Source organism: Marmota flaviventris, chromosome 11 (assembly GCF_047511675.1).
Source record: "Marmota flaviventris isolate mMarFla1 chromosome 11, mMarFla1.hap1, whole genome shotgun sequence".
Classification (NCBI taxonomy): domain Eukaryota; kingdom Metazoa; phylum Chordata; class Mammalia; order Rodentia; family Sciuridae; genus Marmota; species Marmota flaviventris.
In genome coordinates, this window is record NC_092508.1 from 55493861 (window position 1) to 55519302 (window position 25442).

Sequence of the window (25442 nt, forward strand, 5' to 3'; positions counted from 1 at the left end):
CTTCAGGAATTATTCCCACCCATAAAACTTCCGCAAGTAGAATTAATGTATACATTCTTGCAACTATCCACCATCTGTCTTCTTCTCTTCTTTTGCTTTGGACTTCGAGCAAAAATCCAGTCCATGTGTGAGGGAAAAGCGTGGGTTAGCACAGCAAACCACAAAAATCTCAAATTCAAACCAAATCCAAGGGTACAAGAGGTCTCTCTGCACTGATGGTTTCAATCTATTAGGTTATAAGTCCCTTAAGGAATTTTCCAGAATCTAACTCAAGATTCACTTGCTCTATAGGATTTCCTATGATTATACATATTTTCTGATCTGTTTTGCCAGTCTTGATTTAAAGTATTCTATAAGCCACATATATTTTACTATGATACCTGACTTATTCAGTTATTCAATAGTATTTATCAATTTCCTACTAAGTGCCAGGTGCTGTGGTATAGTAGGCCTGAGGTAAATTGTGCACAAAACAATCTTATTCCTGTCCTGTGGGTTCAGAAAGTATGGTTTTCATATAATACAGTACATAAAATATACCCATACACATGGAATGAACATCATATATTTTAATGTCAGGCTGTTAATTAATTGGTTGTATCGGTTGACAGTTCTTAGTAGGTAGGTCTCTTCCCAAGTAGATAAGATGATCCTTGAAGGCAGGAGATTGAAGGCAGTCTTCAATTCTCTGGCATCCTCCAACGCGCTGAGTGCTTAATAGGCACCCAATAGAAAGCAACCCAGTTGAAACACTGGTGCCTCCCTCATATGCACATGATTCAAGCCTTCCTTGTAGCTCCTCAGTTACTCTTAGAATCTCTGTGAGAATAAGTAACAAATGATTGTGAAACATGAAATGACATGTCTGTGATAAGGTTACATTTTATATCATCACCAATAGGTGGCACCATCATTTTTCAATTATATTTTATATTGTTATAGCCCCAAATTATAAGTATTTATGGTGTTCATTCATTAGATGTTTATTGGACTCCTTTTGTGCGGAAGTTGCTCAACTGACTGCCACTAACGGAATTAAAATAAAATGTCTTAAAGGCCTTGTATTTCCACTTTCAGGTTAATCCTTATTTTAAAAAACAACAACTAAACCTCGATTTATGATTCAAAAACAATTTCACAATTGTGTGTATATGTCCTCACACATGCCAATGCAGCCTAAAATCTGATTTTAAAAGGGAGAGAAATGTGATGGCACACACCTATAATTCCAGCAACTCAAGAGCCTGAGGAAGAGGATCACAAGTTCAAGGCTAGCCTAAACAATTTAGAAAGACTCTGTCTCAAAATAAAATGAAAATGGTTGGGGATATAGCTTAATGGTAGAATACCCCTGAGTTCAATTCCCAATACTAGGGGGAGGGAAAGGTGAATCAGGTGGGGAGGATACAAAATTAAATAAAAAGCACATCATAAAAATCTAGATTTTGGAGGGTCTATTGGTGGAATTTAATCTAAGTTGGTTTAAATTAGTTAACACAAAATTTACTATTTCTCAATGAAAGAAACTTTGTTCCCTTTGGGAAGATAACAGAAGTTTGATCCAGGCAGAGCAGAAATATTTCAACAGCTTCCAAGCCTGTACAATCCCATCTGGAGATAATAAAAAGTCCTGTTCCTCTGTGTTTATTTCAAGAAGTTCATTCCCTGGAACAAGCTGAGGTTACAAATGTAGAGTACTTGCTAGCTGAAGAGGGATGCCACTTGAGTGTTACTCAGGAAGTCTACACTGCCCTAGAAAACTCCTGAGATTTCTTAGACTAGGAAGAGGGAGGCCCCTTTGCCCTTCCTTGGAACATACCCTTTTCCACAGGCTGAGAGCATGAGGGCAAAAAGAGATGGAGAGTGGTGGGGCAATGGAGCTATAGTATTTGCAGCAAATACCATATAAAAGACACTAATTTACTCAGTAAGGAGAAAAAAAAGAATTTTTAATGAACTCTCTTCTTTTTCTCAGAACTTTAAAGTGACCTGGGTGTGGTGGCACATACCTATAATCCCAACAACTGGGGAGACTGAGGCAGCAGGATCACAAGTTGAAGGCCTGCCTTGGCAACAGAGCAAGACTCTCACAATAAAAAGAAGGGATGCTGGGGATGTAATTCCATGATTAAAAGCCCCTGGGTTCAGTTCCCAGTGCCACAAAACCTACAAACAAAAACTTCTTTAAAGTATAATGGATGGCATTAGGAATCAGGGTTATTACCATCCAGGAGCTTCCTGTCTAATAAACCAAAATAGTGTCTCATGTAGTAGTAGTTAGAAGTCTGAACTCTGGAGGCTGACTGCATCTATATCATTTGAACCCACTTACTTACCCTTGGATAAGGATGAACTCTCCGTGCCTCAGTTTCCTAACTTGCAAATTGAGGATAATAGTACAACTCATAAAATCAACAGGAGAATTAAACAAGATTGCATTAAGATTTGAACAAAGGAGAGCTGGGGGTGTAGCTCAGTGGTAGAGCTCTTGCCTGCCACACACAAGTCTCTGCATTTGATCCCCACCATCAGAAAGAGAAAGGGAAAAAATGGTATTTATTATCACTCATACAAATGACTTCATACATAGATGAATGTTAGGTTCATAAAAAGGAGGTTTGAAAAAGAGCTATGAGAACTCAGAGACTAGAGAAGTAACTTCTAGTTAGGTGGGCAGGACAGAACAGTCATTCATGGCTTTATGAAAGTGACATTGGAACTGAGCTTTGAAGAATGAGAATGATTAGGAAATTCAGGAATAGAGTAAAGGAGCCTACTCTAGGAAGATGGACTCTAAACTTAGGTGGCAAGGAAGGAAGCCAAAAGGAGTGGAGCGTTTGGAGCTCAATAAGAAGTTGAGCCTAACTGCTATGAAGGCTACATGGGAGGAAAAGAGAAAACATTTTGGTTGTAAAGAAGGGTTGGGATTATGAGCAAGGCATTATTGGACAATAGGGTTGGACTTTTTACTTTGGGCTGTAGGAAGCCACTGGAGCTTTCTGAGCGGGGAAGTGGCCTGAGCACCACCATACTGTCAGAACTGCATTGGTGGCCATGTGTTACATTCCTCAAGATGTACAAAATATGTAGAATCTCTAGGGGGAGAAACTTGAGTCCATTTGCAGGCATGTTGAGTTTAAAGTAGGGAGGCAACCAATAGTGACATCCCAGAGGCAGCTAGAAATGGGGACCTTGAAAGAAAAGCTCAAGGCCAAGATGATTTGCAGATGCCCTGCAAAATTATGCCAGTAGATAGAAAAATAGGAGTTTGAATGAAATGACCAAGAAAGAGCAGAGAAACGACAAAAAGATGACCAAGGAAGTTGGGCAGGCATGCAGGTCTATAATCACAGTGACTGAGGAGGTTGAGGCAAGAGGATCGCAAGTTCAAGTCCCGCCTCAGCAACTTAGATTCTCTGTCTCAAAATAAAATTTTTAAAAGGACTGAGGCTGGGGCTGGGGATGTGGCTCAAGCGGTAGCGCGCTCGCCTGGCATGCGTGCGGCCTGGGTTCGATCCTCAGCACCACATACAAAGATGTTGTGTCTGCCGAGAATTAAAAAAAAAAAAAAGGACTGAGGCTGTAGCTCAGTAGTAAAGTGCCCATGGGTTCAATCTCTAGTACTATAAAAAAATGACCAAAGATGATATTGGGATATAACTTTAGGGAAAAGGAGAAGGAAATGGAGTTAGAGGGAAGACTTGGAAGAGCAGAAATGCAGAACAAAGAGACAACTTAAAGAAAGAAGAGAAAGTCATCAATTTTAAATGAGAGGATGAGAACAAAGAATGAGGGGGAATTATTAGATTTGGTATCTAAACGGCCATTGATGATCATTCAAAGAGCAATTTTAGTGGAGCGAGTCAACAAGAGGCTGGTTGAAACAAGCTAAAAAGAGAGGTAAGTAGTCAGGCAAGCCTGAATTCAAACTCCTTTCCCTGTGTATTAATCTCTGACAAGAGATATGCATGAAGGGAAATGTGACCTACCTTTACACTCCTCTGCAAAACATGTGAATTCCCTAACTCCCCCTAATGATTTTAGAAATTCAGAACAAATTTTAAATGAAGTAAAGCAATGAGGAGGCCCAGCTTTTATTTTAACCGCAAGCCCTTCTCACCCCACTAGTTAGAAATCTTTATGATACTTAGTTCAGTGTGATGGAAAATTGCTCAGGCTCAGAGAGCAGTGAATTGTAGTTGGAGACATTGCAGTATAACCAGTTCATCTAATTTCACTATCATCTGGACAGCCACAGACTGCAGCCGGAAATTAGATGGTGTGTTATATCCCGAATTGGGATTAGCAAGACTGGCTGGGCAGGGGCATTGGAACCAGGGGTACTGGTCAAAACCTTGCTCAGTGACTCATTTATGGTTTGGATGTGGTTTGTCCTCCAAGAGTTCATGTATAGGAAGCTTGGTCCTCAGTGTGGGGTGGGGGTGTTGAGGTGGTAAACCTTTAAGAAGTAGAGCTTAGTAAGAGATCATTATGGGCCATTCCTTGCTCTCTGGCTCCTTTTTCTAGTGGTGTGATTTCTTCTTGCTTGAAGTCCTGCCATTGTGACAACCACAACCATAAGGTGATGCAAATAAGGGGGCCAGAACTAGTGTCATTTTGTTTGGACTTTCAGCTTCTAAAACATAAGCTAAATAAACCTCTTCTCTTTATGAGCACCCAGTCTCAGGTATTTCTTTATAGTAACAGAAAATGGACTAATACAGTCTCCCTATGGAGTCTAGGCTCAGAAAGGACTGTATAGTTTTGTATTTACTTCCCGGACTGCCATATAGTACTACAAATTGGGTGGCTTAAAAGAACAGAAATTTGTATTCTTATAGTTCTAGAAGCTAGATGTCTAAAATCAAGGTGTTGGTAGGGTTGTTTCTTCCTGAAGTCTCTGAGGGTAAATCTGTTGTCTCGCCTTCTCCTAGCTTCTAGTGATAGGTGGCTATCATTGGTGTTCCTTGGTCATTGATTTATCACTCCTTCTTTACATCATTTTCTCCTTATGTCTCTGTGTCTTCACATGGTCTTCTTATATGGACACAGTCATGTTTGGCCCATCCTACTCCAGTATGACTTGATCTTAGTTAATTACATCCAAGTGGATATTATTTCACAATAAGGTCATATTCCAAGGTCCTGAGGACTAGGACTTCCAGGGGTGGAGCACAATTCAACCTATATCAGGCCTGATAATAGAAAAGAATAGAGGGAGAGGAGGAAGAATGGGGGCTGGTGAAAGTGGCAGGAAGTTCAGAGAGGAATTTCTGAACACTGGGGAAACTGCTTTTGACCTCAAATGGATCTGAGTTTGGGATGACTATATTAGTTCATAAATTAAATTATGCCTCTAACTTGAGACCATCTTGGGAATTGACTTGGTACTCCACTAACAGTCAGTGTAGGTGGACACAGTCCTCTGTAAAGGACTGATTAGAAGTGAGAGGCCTAAGTACTTGTCCTAAAGCTATGAGCTATGCAAAGCTCGTCATGTTTACATGGTTTGTTACTATTTGGGGTGACCTGGGGTTTGGGAAGCCGATAGAAGTTAAGGGAGCCTGACTCCCAGCCAACTCTTAAACCTCCAAGTTTCTAGCTTATCCTTTTATCATGCTGCCTTTTAAGATATATAAATAAATTACTCAAACCTGTTAGTTGGAAATTGAACAAGACTACATGATCTCCAGGCTCTCAGATTCACTTTATGCCTCTATGCTCACCAACAGAATGGTCTAATATTTTGTAGTATAGTGGTTTGAGCATTTGAGGACAGCCAATAGCAGCAGCAGTCTGGTGTAAGTGAAATACACATACATTGCTGTCCTTAGAAGAGTGAATAAGAAGCTACACACAATATAATAACACAACCTGTGTTACAACCAGCTTATACAACTCACACACACTGAAAGATACATATTAGCCAGGCATGCTGAAACATGCCTATAATTCCAGGTACTCTGGGTTCTGAGGCAGGAGGATTACAAATTCAAGGGAAACCTTGGCAACTTAGTGAGACCCTGTCTCAAATAAAATTAAAAGGGCTGGGAATAGGAGATCGAAGATGGCAGACTAGAAGGAGGCTGCATTCTGTGTGGCTCCATGACCTGGGATTCAAGTAGTGGGAATACTGTTTCTCTGTGAGTTATTAGAGGATTCCTGACAGCTGCTCCCACACAGGATTCCCAGCCACTGTGCCAAGCAGGACCACCAGCATCAGCACCCACCAGGACCTCTAGCTGCCCACCCATGCAGGAATCCCAGCTGCCACTCCTACACAGGACCCTGGCTGCTGCCCACATGCAGGACCTCTGGCTACTACTCCCGTGTGGACCCCCATCTACCAACATGGGGCTCCCTGCTTTGCCTCCATCTTGGGACACTGCAACCACTGCCATAGTCCCCTACACGTAGTAGCCTGCACCTGGGGACAACACACAGGGTCTGGAGACAGCCACCAGCCACAACACTGCATGTCACAGAGCTGCACCTCTGAACACGCCTCCCAATGCCACCCGGGCCCTGCCAGACACAACACCATATATCTGGAAGCAGCCACCTCCATCTTGGGACATCTTTGTTGCCATCTTTAGTTGGGGCAACTTCCAACTCCTACCGGCTGGGGCCTAGAAGCAATATCAAGATACCTATAGTCCCCAGCTCCCTACTCTCCCCCTACAGCCGCTAACCTGGCATAGTGTTTGCGGCTACTGGCCAGTCCATAGCCAAAACAGTTCAGTCCTGAACTGCCAAAACAGCTCTCCACTATGGGTACGCAGCCCCCAGAGCAGAACCCACAAGACCTCTGGAGAGAAAGGTTCCTGATTGGGAAGTAGAAAGAGAAGGGTGAGTGAGATATAGTGTAGAGACTAAATTAGAGACCAGGAATTGTGAAGTCTACAGGTGATTTAAGGAGATAAAACCAGACACCCACATCACATGAGCAGACCCCAGAAGAGATCCTTGGGGTACAGTCTCCCATCAGGGAAGGACAAATGCTATCCACACCTCTAGGAGCTCTGTCCCTCAAGACCAAACCTTCTACCCTAATAACCTTCACCATCTGAGGGTAGAGTTACCAGCAAACAGCAGACAACCACACATATTGGATGAGAAGGGAAGCATCCTTGCAACTTCCTTCAAAAATTTTTTTCTCCCTTTTCTTTTTCTTTTCTCTCTCTTCTCCCACCCTCACATCTGCAACATCTGTGAAACCAAGTACTTTTCATGAATTAGGTTACTGAGAATATTATAGTTGTGTTGTATATTTTTTGATCTCCTATTTTTCCTTTTTTTTACTTTTCTTAACATTTATATTTGAGTTTTTTTGGTACTCTATTGTCTTCCCATTTACTTGTCTCCCCAAAATCACTTTCTCTCTTTCCTCCTGCTACTAGCCAACTTCTTTAGATTACTCTTTCATGCTTCCTAAGATCTAATAACTATATCCTCACCTTCTATCTCCTTTACATCTCATCCTACACCCCACCTCCTGTTCTCTCTTTGTCCACCAGCAGAAACTGTAGATCCTTTTGCAAACTTATTGTTTATATTGTAGATAATAATTGAACTGTGTATTGTGACAAAACCGTAAACATCTACAACTATTTGGTTTAAGGCTGTATATTGTTTGTATTGGGATCTGTTAATATTGTTCTCCCCATTAAAGGAGAGGTATTGAAACCCTGCAGAGACACTGTAACCCTATAGGGTAAAAACTGTAACACCTCAGATCCTCAGTGCTAGAAGGGAAGACACATGAACAACATGAAAAAACAAGGGAAAGTGCCCCAAACAAACCACAGTACTACATTGTTAGAATCCATGGCCAGCGCAACAGAAGAAACGACAGAAAAGGAGTTTAGGATGTACATAATTAAAATGTTCTGTGAATTAAAAGATGATATAAGAGAGCAAACACAGGCATCAAAATATCATTTCAATAAAGAGCTACATAAGCAAATACAGGAAGCCAAAGAACACTTCAATAAGGAGATAGAGGTTCTGAAAAAAAAAAACAACAGAAATTCTTGAAATGAAAGAAATAATAAACCAAATTAAAAACTCAATAGAAAGCACCACCAACAGATTAGATCACTTGGAAGACAGGACCTCAGACAATGAAGACAAAATTTATAATCGTGAAAATAAAGTTGACCCTACAGTGAAGATGGTAAGAAACCATGAGCAGAACATTCAAGACTTATGGAATAATATAAAAAGACCAAATTTAAGAATTATTGGGATAGAGGGAGGCATAGAGTTACAAACCAAAGGAATGAACAATCTATTCAATGAGATAATATCAGAAAATTTCCCAAACTGAACAATGAATTGGAAAATCAAATATATGAGGCTTACAGGACACCAAATATATAAAATCACAACAGATCTACACCAAGGCATATTATAATGAAAATGCCTAGCACATAGAATAAGTAGAGAATTTGAAAAGCCACAAGAGAAAGGAATCAGATTATACATAGGGGGACAACAATTAGGATCACTACAGATTTTTCAAACCAGACCCTGAAAGCTAGAAGATCTTGAAACAACATATACCAAGCACTAAAAGAAAACTGATGCCAACCAAGAATTTTCTCTACCAAAATTAATATTTAGATTTGATGATGAAATAAAAACCTTCCACGGTAAACAAAAGTTAAAAGAATTTAAAACTAGAAAGCCTGCACTACAGAACATCCTTGGAAAAATATTCCACTAGGAGGAAATGAAAAACAACAATGAAAATCAGCAAAGAGAGGTATTACACTAAAGGAAAAAACATTCAAAGGAAAAATGTAGTCAAGTTAAATAACAAAAATAAACAAGAATGACTGGGAATACAAATCATGTCTCAATAATAACCCTAAATGTTAATGGCCTAAACTCACCATCAAAAGACATAGACTGGAAGATTAGATAAATAAATAATAATAAAAAAAGAACCAACAATATGCTGCCTCCAACAGACTCGTTTCATAGGAAAAGACACCCACAGACTAAAGGTGGAAGGTTGGGAAAAAACATACCACTCTCATGGACTGTGGAAATAAGCAGGGGTTTCCATCCTCATATCAAATAAAGTAGACTTCAAGCCAAAGTTAATCAAAAAAGATAAAGAAGGACATTTCATACTGCTTAAGGGAACCCATACATCAACAAGACATAAAAATTATAAATATGTATGCCCCAAACAAAGCATCCACGTTCATCAAACAAACTCTTTCTCAAGTTCAAGAGCAAATAGACCACAACACAATAATTTTCAGTGACTTTAACACACTTCTCTCACCACTTGATAGATCTTCCAAACAAAAGGTAAACAGAGAAACTATAGAACTCAATAATACAATCAATAACTTAAACTCAACAGAGATATATAAAATATTCATCTATCAATGAGTGAAAACACTTTGTTTTCATCAGCACATGGTCCTTATCTAAAATAGACCATATATTATGCCGCAAAGCAACTCTTGGCAAATACAAAAAAGTAGAGATACTACCCTGTAATCTAAAAGGTCATAATGGAATGAAATTAGAAATCAATGATAAAATAAAAAATATAAGCTACTCCAACACCTGGAGACTAAATAATATGCTATTGAATGAACAATGAGTTGCAGAAGACATCAAAGAGGAGATTAGAAAATTCTTAGAGGTAAATGATAACACTGATACAACATATCAAAAATATCTGGGACACATGAAGGCAGTACTAAAAGGAAAGTTCATTGAATGGAGTTCATTCCTTAAAGGAAGACAAAGTCAACAAATAAATGACCTAACATTACATCTCAAAGCCCTAGAAAAATAAGAAAAAATCAACACCAAAAGCAGTAGAAGACAGGAAATTATTAAAATTAGAGCTGAAATCAATGAAATTGAAACAAAAGAAACAATTGAAAAAAATGATAAAAACCAAAAATTGGTCTTTGAACAAATAAATAAAATTGATAAATCCTTACCCATGCTCATAAAGAGAAAGAGAAAGAAAACTCAAATTACTAACATCTGTGATAAAAAAGGAAATATCACAATGGACACTACAGAAATACAGAAGATAATTAGAAATTATTTTGAAAATTTGTATCCAATAAATAGAAAATATCAAAGGCATTGACAAATTTCTAGAGTCCTATGATTTGCCCAAACTGAATCAGAATTATATACACAAGTTAAACAGATCAATTTCAAGCAATGAAATAGAAGACTCCATCAGAAGCCTACCAACCAAGAAAAAGCCCAGGACCAGATGAATACACAGCTCTACAAGACCTTCAAAGAAGAACTAATACCAATACTCCTCAAATTATTTCATGAAATAGAAAAAGAGGAAACACTTCCAAACTCATTCTATGAGGCGATATCACTGTGATTCCAAAACCAGGCACAGACACATCAAAGAAAGAAAACTTTAGACCAATATCTCAAATGAACATAGATGCAAAAATTCTCAATAAAATTCTGACAAATCAAATACAAAAACATATCAAAAAGATAGTCCACCACAATCAAGTGGGGTTCATTCCAGGGATGTAAGGTTGGTTCAACAGACAGATTTCAATAAATGTAATTCATCACATCAATAGACTTAAAGATAAAAATCATATGATCATCTCAATTGGTGCAGAAAAGGCATTTGACAAAATACAGCACCTCTTCATGTTCAAAACACTATAAAAACTCGGGATAACAGGAACATATCTCAACATTGTAAGTTTTCTATGCTAAGCCCAAAGCCAACATCATTCTAAATGGAGAAAAATGGAAAGAATTTCCTCTAAAAACTGGAACAAGACAGGAATGCCTTCTTTCACTACTTCTATTAAATATAGTTCTTGAAACTCTAGCCAGAACAATTAGACAGATGAAAGAAATTAAAGGGATATGGATAGGAAAAGAAGAACTCAAATTATCACTATTTGCTGAAGCCATGATTCTATACCTAGAGGATCCAAAAAAAATCTCACCAGAAAACTTCTAATACATTAATTCAGCAAAGTAGTAGGATACAAAATCAACACCCATAAATCAAAGGCATTTCTGTATATCAGTAACAAATCCTCTGAAAGAGAAACTAGGAAAACTACCCCAATTACAATAGCCTCAAAATAAAATAAAATACTTGGGATTCAAAGAGGTGAAAAAGACCTCTACAATGAAAATTACAGAACACTAAAGAAAAAAAAATAAAGAAGACCTTAGAAGACAGAAAGATCTCCCTTGTTCTTGGATAGACAGAATTAATACTGTCAAAATGACCATACTACCAAAAGCACTAAACAGATTTAATACAATTCCAATAAAAATCCCAATGACATTCCTCAGAGAAATAGAAAAAGCAATCATGAAATTCATCTGGAAAAATAAGAGACCCAAAATACCAAAGCAATCCTTGGCAAGAAGAGTGAAGTAGGTGGCATCACTATACCAGACCTCAAACTCTACTACAGAGCAATAGTAACAAAAACAGCATGGTACTGGCACCAAAACAGACTTGTAGACCAATGGTACAGAATAGAGGACACAGAGACAAACCCACATAAAAACAGTTATCTCATACTAGACAAAGGCATCAAAAACATATATTGGAGAAAAGATAGTCTCTTCAACAAATGGTGCTGGGAAAACTGGAAACCATATGCAGCAAAATGAAATTAAACCCCTATCTGTCACCAGCACAAAACTCAACTCAAAGTGGATAAAGGACCTAGGAATTAAGCCAGAAACCCTGTGCCTAATAGAAGAAAAAGTAGGCCCAAATCTTTATCATGTCAGATTAAGCCCTGACTTCCTTAATAAGACTCCTATAGTGCAAGAAATAAAATCAAGAATCAATAAATGGGATGGATTCAAACTAAAAAGCTTCTTCTCAGCAAAAGAAACAATCAGTGAGGTGAAGAGAGAGCCTACAGAATGGGGGCAAGTTTTTACCTTATGCACATCAGATGGAGCACTAATGTCTAGTATACATAAAAATCTCAAAAAACCAAAAAAACACAAAAAAAAAAGAAAGAAAGAAAGCAAATGACCCAATCAACAAATGGGCCAAGGAACTGAACAGACACGATATACAATCAATAGACAAATGTATGAAAAAATGTTCAACATCTCTAGCAATTAGAGAAATGCAAATCAAAATTACTGTAAGATTTCATCTTACTCCAGTAAGAATGGTAGCTATTAAGGATACAAACAACAATAAGTGTTGGTGAGGATGTGGGGGAAAAGGCACATTCATACATTGCTGGTAGGACTGCAAATTGGTGCAACCAATCTGGAAAGCAGTATGAAGATTCCTTGGAAAACCTGGAGGAACCACCATTTGACCCAGCTATCCCATTCCTCAGTTTATACCAAAGGACTTAAAAACAGCATACTACAATGATGCAGACACATCAGTGTTTATAGCAGCACAATTCACAATAGCTAAATAGTGGAACCAATATAGATGCCCTTCAACTGATGAATTGATAAAGAAACTGTGGTGTAGATACACAATGGAATATTACTCAGCATTAAAAGAGAATAAAATCATGGCATTTTCAGGTAAATGGATGGAGTTGGAGAATATCATGCTAGGTGAAGTAAGCCAATCCCCCAAACCCAAAGGCTAAATGTTTTCTCTGATATGTGGATGCTGATCCATAATGGGAATGGGGTGGGGAGAAGCATGGGAAGAATGAAGGAACTTTGATTGGGCAAAGGGGAGGGAGGGGAAGTGAGGGGCAAGGGGGTTGGAAAGATGGTGGAATGAGATGGTGTGACTCTACTTTGTGTACAACCAGAGACATGAAAAATTGTGCTCTATATGTGTACTATGAATTGAAATGCATTCTGCTCTCGTGTATAACAAATTAGAATAAATTTAAAATTTAAAAAATGATAATTACATATTTTATGACCAATTACTATTAGATTCAAGTAATTTTTAAAAATATGTGTACAGGTTATAAAAAGGGGGGGTTATGGATATTGTTCATTAGTAGAGCACCCCTGGATTCAAAACCCAGTACTCACCCCCCGCCAAAAAAAAAGAAACACATTCAATTAAATAGAGAAGAATGGTTGCTTTGGTAAGAGGAAATAGTTTGGAAGGAGGGACAAATACTAGATAGATAGATAGATAGATAGATAGATAGATAGATAAAATAAGAGAGGGACCTTGAAGAGACTAAAGAGGAGGAGGTACTTTGGAATAAGGAGTATAATTAATTCAATCTCCCAAACTTGAAGTTGAAAAACAATTTTAAAGGCTGGGGACTTGGCTGGGGTGAGGCTCAGTGGTAGAGCACTTGTCTAGTATGAATGAGGTCTGGGTTCCATCCCTACCACTGCAAAAAAAAATGGAAAGGAAGAAAAAATATTTTAAGTATGCAGAATGGGTTAAAACTGTGAATCTATGGGCTAGGGTTGTGGCTTAGTGGTAGAGCGCTTGCCTAGCATGTGTGAGGCACTGGGTTCAATCACCCTGCCCTCTGGTACCATATAAAAAATAAAGAAATAAAATAAAGGTATTGTTTACATCTACAACTAAAAAAATAAAAATAAAAAACAAACTGTGAATCTACTAGGAGCAGAGAAAAGACATAAGCCCATCTGTTTGGCTATCCAGAATGTCAATTGTTGCAGAAGACTCTCAGTTCCTTCTTTTTATATACATATATTTTATTAGTTGTAGATGGACACAATACCTTTATTTTTTATTTTTATGTGCTGCTGAGGATCAAACCCAGTGCCTTCCACATGCGAGGCAAACACTCTACCACAGAGCTACAACCCCAGCCCTCTCAGTTCCTTCTTAAGAATCAAGCATACTAACTTGTCAGCCAGGGTCCTTGGTCTTGGAAGTTCTCACTCAGAGAGCAGTCCACCACCTGTGATCTGGATCTCTGATTTAGAAGAGGATGAATTCTAGGGAAGGATGTTGGAGAGGAGTCCCATGCTGGCACAGCCCAGAGGAGTCTTTACACACACACACACACACACACACACACACTGTTTATAGAGACTAGTTAAATGATTTATACTGTAGCACTGCAATGGGGTGAGACACACAACAAAAGAGCAATCATATCTATATGTATTAATGTATATCATCAAGATATATTCCTAAGTGAAAAAAGCAGATTTCAGGAGCTGGAAATTTAGCTTAGTGGTAAAGTGCCTAGGATATAGAGGCCTTGGTTTGATCCCCAGAACTGCAAAAAGAAAAAAAAAAATTGTAAAATTGTGTGTGTGTGTGTTTTCAGATAGCAAAATAGGGCTGGAGGTGTGTAGCTTAGTGATAAAGGACTTGCTTGCCTAGCATGCATAAGGTTCTGGGTTAGATCCCTGGCGCCCCAGAGTGAGGGGTGCAGGGGGAACTATTGCCGTCTGGTGTTGTAGTTCAGTGGTAGAATGCTTGCCTTGCAGGCGTGAGGTACTGGATTTGATTCTCAGCACCACATAAAAATAATAAAATAAAGGTATTGTGTCCATCTGCAAGAAAAAAAAAGTATTTGAAAAAACTATTGCAAACTAATATATATGGCATGCTATATTAATATTTTTTAGAAAGAAATGGATCACATATGCACTTGCATACACAGTTGTTTGTTATCTACAACATATTTGTTGTAGATATATATATATCCATATCCATAGAGATATATACAAGAAGCTGGAATTAGTGGTTATTTCTGTTGAACAGACCTGGAGGATGGAAGGTCATGACATTCATTCACAAACATTTAATGTTTGTGGTGGGTGTTATGAGCTATACAAAACTAAAGATATTGCTATCATTTCTTCCATCAAGAACATATGAAGGGGAGAAAGACATACATGGTTAACTACATCACAAGGCAAAAGCTGATTAGTGTTATGCAAAAACTGTACATACCTTTTTGTACTTTAAAATTTACTATAATCGGCACAAAATAATTTCATGATTAAAAAAAAAAAAACAACTTTATGTTAGAAAGCAACAGTTAAAAAGAGCTAAAGTAGGGCTGGGGATGCAGTCCAGTGGAAGAGTGCTTGCCTAGCATGCATGAGGCCCCAGCACTGTCAAACAACTAAATACAGCTAAAGTATCTTTGTACTTAAGGTTACCAATTTTCATCACAATAATGAAAATACTTATAGAAAGTATACTAATGCCTTCTTTTCCTGAAGAGTAGTGACATTTATCTGAAGGTTATGTACCAACAGCACTTACCAGAGTTCAGCAGGATGGGAGTTTTGAGATTTCATTCAGTTATGATGTCAGATTTCCTGTTGTATTCGTGGCTCTTCATTCATCCTCTGTGACCAGTGGCCCAAGTCTGCATGACCACTGGGCAAGATTCTCTGCCACGGGTCAAAAGCCAGCTAACTGGTCCCAAAGAGGGGGAGTCTTTGTTAATGGAGAAATGAAATGCCTGGTTCTCCCTAGGGATCCTACCCACTGGCTGTGTTAGAATAAAGCCTTATCCAGGGAGAGGTGATGACCAGGCTTGTAGCAAAGGTAATTTGAAGCCCCAGGCCTCAAAGATAACTGTGTCTCTAGCCAGCTCTGAACAAAGAGAGTGTAGTTTCTGGGGAAAATACCACTACTGCCTGCATGAGCAGCTTCCAGGGTTGCAGTGAGGTTTCAGTCTCTGGGTACAGTCAATGGTTCCAACTGCTCTGGTGGTTTGAGTAGCAAATGTGTATGTATGCTGAAACCATTTGGGGAATGTGTGTAGCAATAAGCAAACAGGCAAAACCTACTGCTTTGAGATGTTTTGTAACAGCTGTGTGCTCCCTACAGAACAGACTTTCCTCATTACCTAGGTCCAGAGCATCCCCTGATGTTAGAATGCCGGGGCCCACAGAGAGTTTGAGATGAAGAGGGACTAGTACAAGTGGCCAACTAGATCAGGCAAGAAAAGGGCTCAGCAGCTGAGATGATACGTTCATCTCAGAGTATCATCTCAGAGTATCATCTTCATCAGTGCAGAGTACCCATACAGGTATCAACTCCAAGTGAGAGATTCCTCCAGCTTTCTAGGTGAATGTGCTTCCGCTGTGCAAGTCAGACAGACTTGAATGTCATCGTGACTTGTGCTTATGACATCTTTGCCCAAGAGGAGAACTTTTATGTTCTTTGTAATATGGAAGGAAAGATATTGACTGAGCCACTCCTTCATGCTTTGAGACATCTCATCTATATGTATATGCATACATACATAATACGTATAACTTCTATTACAGCAATATGTTCTATAATTATTATTTATTATAGTATGGTGTTAGGATAGGGTAGATAGGTTACATCAACACAAAGCCCCCAAAATATTATTGACTTGACATGATGAAAGTTTCTCATGCATCACGATCTAGTGTAAACTGGGAGCTTTCCCGGGTGATACCTCCAAATGGTGACCTGGGAATTCAAGCCCCATTGATCTTAAAAGGCCAACATCTTCAACACTGACACAGGGGAAGAATAGAGTATATATAAGACCACACAGCAGGATCTGTGGCTAAGTCTGCAAGCACCACCCATTATTACTTCTGCTATATCCTGTCAGCCAGAATCCAATAATATGGCTCTATCCTAACTTTGCAACAAAGGCTGGAAAATGTCCTTTTTGTATGCCAGGAAGAGTAAATGAAACTGAAAAATATCTGGTCAGCCTTTGCTACAAGTTCGTACAGGTTGGAATTAACTAGTATTTTTTTCTAATTATGTTTGGCATTTGGTACTATTATGTAGGCTGCCTTGCTGCCTCAAACAGTACTCTGTGACATCCCTTTCCTCACTACACAACTGAATTGTCAGGAGAGGTTTTATTATCCACATTTTATGGGTGAGGATCTTGAGACTCAGGGTAGTTTCATGACTTGTCCAAAGTCACCCTCTAAGTGACAGAAATTTGCTTCTATCATTCTCAATTAGTAATCTTTCCACTGCACCATGAGGCCATCCCCAGAAGTTCAAACCAGATGCAAAGATTTCAGTGTACAAACTCAAGTATGCAAGAAAGATTTACTTATTCCTTTGTCAATCAACCTAATGTATGTTTCAAGTCTGCACTCTATATTGGGAGGTGTCATTCATGACTTCCATCATTTCAGTATTTGTCTACCTTTACGAAGGTATCTATGTCTAGGGTGGGAGTGGAAAGGGTGGTTAGTGTGGTTAGGTAGTGCCAAGGTACTCGGAGATCTATTTGTTTTTTAAGTCTGATTTTGGAGGAGGCACCAACCAAGATGTCTATGGTTTTTTTCTAGTCCTTCTTTACTGACAGTGTTAAGTCTGTGACTCCTTTCAGTTCACAGTAATGTTCAACAGCTCCCTGCTACCTTGGGGCCCACTCCAGGTGTTGGGAAATTCTGTAGGCCATCAGCACACAGCCATTTTTCTCCCTAGGCTTGCTACCTCCTCTTAAAGTGAGGTAGTAGGGAAGGACCTACTCATGCTTTTTTTATCCTCTGGCTGTTCATCCATCTTTCCTCCCATTAGCAGAGGGAAGTGTTTCTAATCTTCCAGAAAAGCCCTACTCTCCTCACACCTTTTTCCTCCAGAATACTGTGGCTGTACTTCAAATCCTGTCTAGACCTCAGAGAGGTTTTTTAACATAACATACAACTCACAAAAGTTATGTTGTTCTTGTTTTGCTTTTTATCCTAATATATCATTCCCCCACCTTGAGGCAATGCAACAATGGCCTGCTGTCCAAGGCATGGAGGCAAGGAGGAGGGGCAGGGTAATACCAGGAAAAAACCATTTCTCAGTCACATGTGTATCACATGTAACTTCTCCAGGTCCTCCTTGTGAGGCAAATATCTGTGTCATTGTTCTGAATCTAACAGTGAAGAGAAGCACTGATGAGAGTTATTCCATTTGGAAACTAACAGATTAGGCTTCTCCTGCTGGATGCGTCTTTAAATTCCAGCTCCGTGCACAAACCTAAACCCCTATGGCTCCATCCTTCATGGCTTGATCCTACTACCTTGGTGATCAAGTTTTCAGTTAAGAATTGGGACCTGAAAACTTACAACCATGAAAGTCTGTCCATGGACAACTGACTCTTCTTTCTCTCTCTCTTTTTTTTTTTTGCAGTGATAGGAATTGAACCCAGGGCCACTATGCACATGATAGACAAAGTGCTCTACCACTGAGCTACATACAAGCCCTAATTAATCCTAAATGTGAAAACAATGATTTGTTTCTCTGGCTATTTAGCTGTTTATCACCTCCCCTGCCTCAGTTGTGAGCACATGCTCTGGAATAAGTCAATGGGGTAAGCAAACATGTTGGTGTGGAAAGACATCCACACTGATGAAGGGACAAGAGACAAGGAGGCATTATGTCTCAGATGAGAGGTCACACTGCTTATTAAAGCTGAAGGAACTTACACCAATTTATAGGCAAAGAGATACTTCCTTAAAGCAAAACCTTGTTTAAAAACAACAACAAAAACCGACTTTAAAAAAATCTAGTTTGTACCAAACCTTATAAAATGGATTTTTAAGATCATTTAAAAGCACACTAGGCTTTCAAAAGATGTTTGTTTTAAAGAGTACAGTTGGCTTTTAGTCAAAACTGAAGTTTCGGTAATGCACAGTAACAATTGTAATATAATTATTGGCCACAAATGCCAGGTGTCCAACCAAGCCTTTTCTACCATGTAAAGAGCCAAGCCAAGTAAAAATGCCCTGCCTAGCCATACCCAGAAGTTCAAAAGCTCAGTCTTTGTCATCAGTGAGGAATTAATTCAAAAAGCAAAGCCATTATTAGGAACAGCCAGGCATTCTGTTGTAAACACCTTTTGTTAATGCAAGTTGAGAACTGAACTTTCTCACATTTGAAAGAGGTTAGCTTGAGAGGGAGAGTTTAAGCCAAGCCAAGTTCAAAGCTCTTTTCTCTTTTAAATTTCTGACATCTGGGATCCACACAGTGGGAAGAACTGGCCTTGGAGTCAGCAGAATCCCCCTAGCCATCATTTGACTTAAGGACTATAGTGTCCCCTGTTGAACAGATTATTTTATCATCAAGGGTATAAACTGGAAAAGATTAAACATAGGAATGTTATAGGGAACAAAAATATAGAGACCTAAAGATGCACTTCCTCATTATATGTAAGAGAGTTATTTCCTAGAATCCTTGAGCTATAAAAAGCCCAAGAGCCTTTGCTTAAGTTAATAAATTGTATTTACTTAGATGAAAATACTACAGCAAATCTTTTGTTTCCACTCTTTTTATTGCTTCCTGTTAGTTATTGAGAGAAATCCATTGTAACTTTTGTTGTACTCTGATAATGACAAGCCTGTCATATTTGTGTGAGCTTCACAATGCTTACACATTGTATGTGCATACAGTTAAGTTGAATAAGATGCGGTTGCTATAAACAGATGTTAATACTGAAGATGGGGCCCAACAGTAGAGCCAGATCGCAGGATAAAAGACCTTTCTGTGCTTTGCAACTGATTGTCTGGACTGGGAAAAGGGATGAAATTTCAGTTCTTCAAACCACCTGAAAAACCTATGGTATGAACATATTCTTTCTTCACCTGGGATTAAGAAGTTCCACAGTTTATTAAGGTAACCAGATTTTGTTGGTTTGTCCATGTCTTCTGTCCTAGTAGAGTTAGGCCCTCCTAGGTTCAGTTGATGAAGTCTAAAGATCCTGCATGCTTCTTAACTAGTAATGATGGTGGTGTCCATATAGCCAATGAGTGAGCAGGGACTGTGTGCCAGGGACTGTCTGACCACCTTCTATATCTTCTCTCACTTAGTCCTCCTAAGATTGGTATCTATCTACATTTCATACAGGAGGAAACCAAGAGAAGAAAGCTGGTTATCAGGCTGAACCATGTAGAATTGCTATTTTTGTAGATTGAAAAGGTCAAATATCAGTAAATTCATATGATTTAACCAACTACTTGCCCACTGTCATAAAGTTAGTAGGCGTTGATTCCAGGGTTGAACTCTCAACTTCTCCAGAATGATAGCTGCTTATTTGTATTTTTAGATGACAGACACAGGCTAGGAGCAAATGCATTAAAAAAAAAAAAAAAGAGTGCTATCAATAGACTACTTCCTTTCTTCTGCAGTCTCTGGTTTCAACTGCTGACTTTATTCAGGTCAGAGTGTGAAAGCTGGCTCAAGTTAGACAAGACCGCCCTGCCTATGGCCTTTTCCTTCCCTGCTGCTGAAACCAGCCCATCAAACCAAACCAAATTTCCTGGTCTGGCTGCCCCCAAACCTGCCTGCCTAAGACTATCTTCCTCCTGGGGTGGCACAGAGCCACATACCCCATCCCCAGCAGAACTTCTCACCAGGAGAGCCACTTGGCTATGGCCACATCCTTCCTCCCTGAGCCATTGTTGAAATGCAGCTGTAAACCCTATCAACCTCTCTCCCATTAAGTTTATCAGGTTATGTGGACTCAGGACTTGGAGCAAATGAATTTTCTCCAGGAGATAGGCTGTAGATGGGCAAGGTCAGGAGCATGAGAACAAATCACAGACTCACAGATATGATAGTAACCTTAGAAACTATGTCAGCCAATCCCAAATGGATACAGCCAATCTTATTTTATAGATTAGAAAACTGATATTCAGGTGCCAAAGCCTAGGTACTTTGATTTTAGGGTGACTGGCCATCCTAGTTTGCCTGGGACTGGGGGGGTTTTCTGGGGTGTGGGAATTTCAGTGTTCAAACTAGGAAAGTTCCTGATAAACCAAAACAAGTTAACCACCCTGTTGGACTGGCAGCTAAAAACTCTTTTGCCTCTCTGAACAGGTCAGGTTTCAGCAGACCCTTGCATTGAAGTCCCCAAGCTGCTTGGTACAAAAATTCTGGATAGGAAAATGACCATTAAAATGGTTTTGCTAAGCTGGTTCCCCTAAATAGTCTTAAGGCATAGACTTATATGGCACGTGGAAACATTGTATTGGATCTGACTTAAGACAGACCAAACTCTCAGCCTCTCAGGCCACAGAATTTGGGAGAGCTAGTTACATAGAGTCAATCTCAGAAAATAAGGCTGTGGTCTGGTGTATTCATTTCATGGAGATACAGCCTTTAGGGAGAGCGTTGTTGCTGTCCCTGCTATGTATGGCGGCATAAAAGCTAGGAATGGAGAAGTACTTGGGAAGGAAACATATCAGCAGGGTACCACGTGCTACCCTTACTTCCTTTTTCAGAAGTTTTGTCATATTAATCCTGCAATAAGCAATCATCCTTGACTAACTCTGGACTTTTTTCCTTAAACGTCAAGCACCTAATTTTTAAAAATTTCTTGGTTTTACTTCTCCTCCTGGGCTACTTTGCCTCCAGTACTTGGTTGCTTAGCAGTTGTTCCCTCCACAGCCTCTTCTGCTTTCTGTACTGTGGGATCCAGGCTCCAAGTCATGCACTACACCAAAGAATACCAAGACTCCAGCCAGGCAAAACTGTCAGAAATGTTAATATTTTTTTCAGTATTCTTTTTCCTGCATGCATTCCTTTAAGCTACCCTGAACATCCCCACCTCCACCCCACCCTTACACATACCTTACAACATTTAATTTTTTCAATAATTCACCCTTGTTTTCAGCCACCATTGAAATGTCCTTAGTGCTAAAGTAACAAATTTACTGATCTGATTAATTAATCTCTGCAAATGGGGGTTAAAATTAAAATTCAGTTGGAAGTGAATCTCAGCTGTGACCAGTAGAATTAACACCCCTCCTGGGCTGTCTTAAAACTTTTCTGAAACTAATTCTGGGGGAGAAATTTTGGAGTTGGGGGAAAGGGAGGTAGCTGCAGGGAGCATAGTAGAGGATTATTTTGGGAAGCACTTTATGACAGGGGTTGACAAATTTAGCAAAGAAAAATACAGGAGGACCAGTCAACTTCAAGTTTCAGATAAACAACCGTTTGTTTATCTTATTTGACTTATATGGCACATGGAAACACCATATTGTTGTTTATCTGAAATTAAAATGTAACTGAGGGTTCTGTATTTTGTCTGCCAGCCTCTCTGTAATCCATGATATCTCCCAAAAATGTAATCTACGAATAAAGAGCCAGGATTGCTATGGAGTCACAGTTTCCAAACATCTGGCAGAAAAAGAATGAGCCTATCAGGGAAAGCATCAAGTGGTGAAATCACTACCCCCAAAACCAGGTGTGTTGATGCAAGGGGGCATCTGAGGCAGGACTGAAAGGATCACTCTTGGAGACTGGCCAAGGTGCCAGGGAAGTGGGTGTGTTTTGCTGGATCCTTCCCAGAAGATATAGTGTCTGGTTCCTGGGCTGAAAATTGAGCCATGTGATATCCATCCCACTAAAACATAATTTTTAGGTCTGAGGAAAGAGTGAAAATGTTTTTAAAATAAGGTAATAAATAGAGGGGAAATTATGTTCAAGAAGCTCAATCCTAAAAGGGAGTTCAGGCTCAGGAAATGCAATTTAGGCCTGCTAACATCAGATCAGAAAAATGCTGATACCAGCAAGTTGCTATGCAAAAATGTTCAAGATCATATAATTTTCTTTCATTTTTTCCCCCAATAAACAAAAGTAATGCCATTAACTTCAAGAAGATTACTTTTGCCACCCATAACAATCTTTTTGTTTTCAATTAATGAAGAGAGGTTGTCTTGTTTTCTGTTACTGGCATCTATACTGGATACATTCTGTCTGTGCCTCCAGATCTACTCCTTTACCCTTCCCTGTCCTACCATGGGCTCTAGGAAGCTGACTATTAGGAACTCCCTTTCCCTCTGGTTTCTGGTTAGGACCAGCTGTTGGAGACACGAACAAGGGATTGAAGGACCAGAGGACAGAAAGGTCAAAATAACAGAATATTGTTGAGGGTATTTATTTAAAATGTTCATAATTTCAACGACCTGATAGAAAGCACTCAGTAAAACAGGAACAGATGAATACTTCTTTAACATGATAAAACACACTTAGCCAGAGTTCTACTTGATGGAGAAATGCTACAGACTGAAGTTGGAAATAAGACAAGAGTGCTCACTGTCACTATTATTAGTAAAATTTTACTGAATGTCCTAGAAATCATAACAAGACAAGATAAAAACTTCAATGGAACTGGGGGTGGAGCTCAGTGGTAGAGCCACACTTAGCATGCACAAATCCATGGGTTCAATGTGAAGGAGAAGAAGAAGGAAGAGTAGGAGGAGGGAGAAGGAGGAAGAGGAGGAAGAGAAGAAAAAGACTTCAAGTATAAAGTGGGAAAGGAAGAAAAATACTTCTGTTACTTACAGATGATATGACTATGTTTTTTCAACCCAAGACTCAACTGGAAAATTATCATAATAAGACAATTCAGTAAAGTAAAAAGATACAAAATTAATATAGAGAAACTGATAAATCTCATATATACAAACAATAACCTCCTGGAAGATAAAAAGATGAAGGACTTTATCTAATGTAGCAAGAAAAAAAAAGGAAAATACTTAGAAATAAATTGAACAAAATATGTATCAGCTCTATATGTAGAAAACTTTAAAACTGGGGCTGGAGTTGTGGCTCAGTGGTAGAATGCTCGCCTAGCATACATGAGGCACTGGGTTCAATCCTCAGCACCACATAAATGTAAAATAAAGATATTGTGTCCACCTAAACTTAAGAGGTAGGACATTTATTAAAAAAAAAAAAAGAAAGAAAGAAAAGAAAACTTTAAAACAAACACCCCAGAATTCAAATAATTTTTGAATGAGCAGAAAGACATATCTAGGTCTGAAATTTTCAAATTATTAAAAATCACATCTTTAAGTTGATTTAATATTTTTACTCAATCCCAATTTTTTTAATATTTATTTTTTTGTTGTAGTCGGACACAATACCTTTGTTTTATTTATTTTTATGTGGTGCTGAGGATCGAACCCAGGGCCCCGCATGTGCTAGGTGAGTGCTCTACCGCTGAGCCACAATCCCAGCCCTCAATCCCAATTTTTAAAAAAAATCAATTTATTTTCCTTTTAAACTTGATAATTCTCAAATATATATTGAGGTCAGAGGAAGAATACCCAGGAAATGTCTGAAAAGGAGAGAAATATATATGTCTGTGTAGGAGAAAGTGGAATTCTTAGTCCTATTAGATATTAAAACACAATAAAAAGTCTCAAGAGGGGCATGCCTATAATTCCAGCAACTCCAGAGGCTTAGGTAGGAAGATCACAAATTTGAGGCTAGACTCAGCAATTTAGTGAGGCCCTCAGCAACTTTGCAAGACTCTGTCTCAAAATAAAATATAAAAATGGCTGAGATGTGACTTAATGGTAAAGCATCCCTGGGTTCCATCCCCAGTACAAAAAAAAAAAAAAAAAAAAGCCTCAGTAATTAAAACAATGTAGAACTGGCCCCATAAATGTCCACAGAGATTAACAAAACAGATGAAATTGTAGACCCAGATGCAGACAGGATTTGAAAAGAGTGACATTGTAAATTACCAGGTATAACAGAGGGACTATTCAAGACATGGTACAGGTGTAACTGGGTAGCCATCTGGAATAAAACTGGATGTATGCTTTATACTGTATACTAAATTACGAAGACATCATACCTTTAAATACAAAAACTAAGTAACTAAAATTAGTAGAAGAAAACTATGAGAAAATTTCTTAATAACCTGGAACATTCTTATAATTGTGACTCAAAATCAAAAATTTTTCATGTGGGGGAAAAAAGGAGAAAGAGAAAAAAAGAAAAAAGAAACTTCACCATAATAAAAATCAGAAGATAAATGACAAACTGGGAAAAGTACTTTCAACTCATATCACATATATTAATATCTTTTATATACAAAGCACTACCAGAAATATGTAAGATTTAAAAACCCAAAAACCAAAAAGAAAAATAGACAATGAATATGAAGGTGGTCATTTATATTTTCCAAAATTTAAAAGTTTGATAGTTTATCTTATAAATTTATAAATGGGTAAAACTTTAACAAGGACAATTTGGCAAGATCTGTCAATCTGATAAGTGTACCTATCTTTGACCCACAACCCCTTTTTAAATTAATATATCAAATGAATGTACTTGACACATACAATGCCCTGGTAAACAGCTGGATTAAATAATTCCACAATGTATACATGTATTGTGATATCACATTATACCCATAAATATATGTGATTATTATTCGTTAAAAATAAAATTAAAAATTAAAAACTGACCTAGGTACAAGGTTATTCATTGCAGCATTACTTGCAATAGCAAGAGTGGAAACAACCCAATGTTTATTCATATGAAATGAGTTAAATAAATAGTGATTCATTCATGCAGTAGAATATTATGTGGCCTTAAAAAAATTTGCATAGGAAGAGAATGAGAATGTACTATGTACCGTATTGATATAGAAAAATCTCCAAGATATTTTTAATGAAAAATACAAGGTGTAGAGAAATATATATTATGTGGTACCTTTTATACGTAAAAGGAAAAAATAGAATATATATTAGTA

At 38.5% G+C, this 25442-nt stretch overlaps 1 long non-coding RNA gene across 1 annotated transcript in view; it reads right to left on the reverse strand.

Moving 5' to 3' along the window:
• Positions 1-549: 549 nt before the first annotated feature.
• LOC114101122 (uncharacterized) overlaps positions 550-25442 on the reverse strand; it is a 38438-nt gene continuing 13545 nt past the window's right edge. The window contains exon 3 of the long non-coding RNA XR_011709102.1: positions 550-819. This is a non-coding gene — a long non-coding RNA (uncharacterized lncRNA). The remainder of the gene's footprint in view (positions 820-25442) is intronic.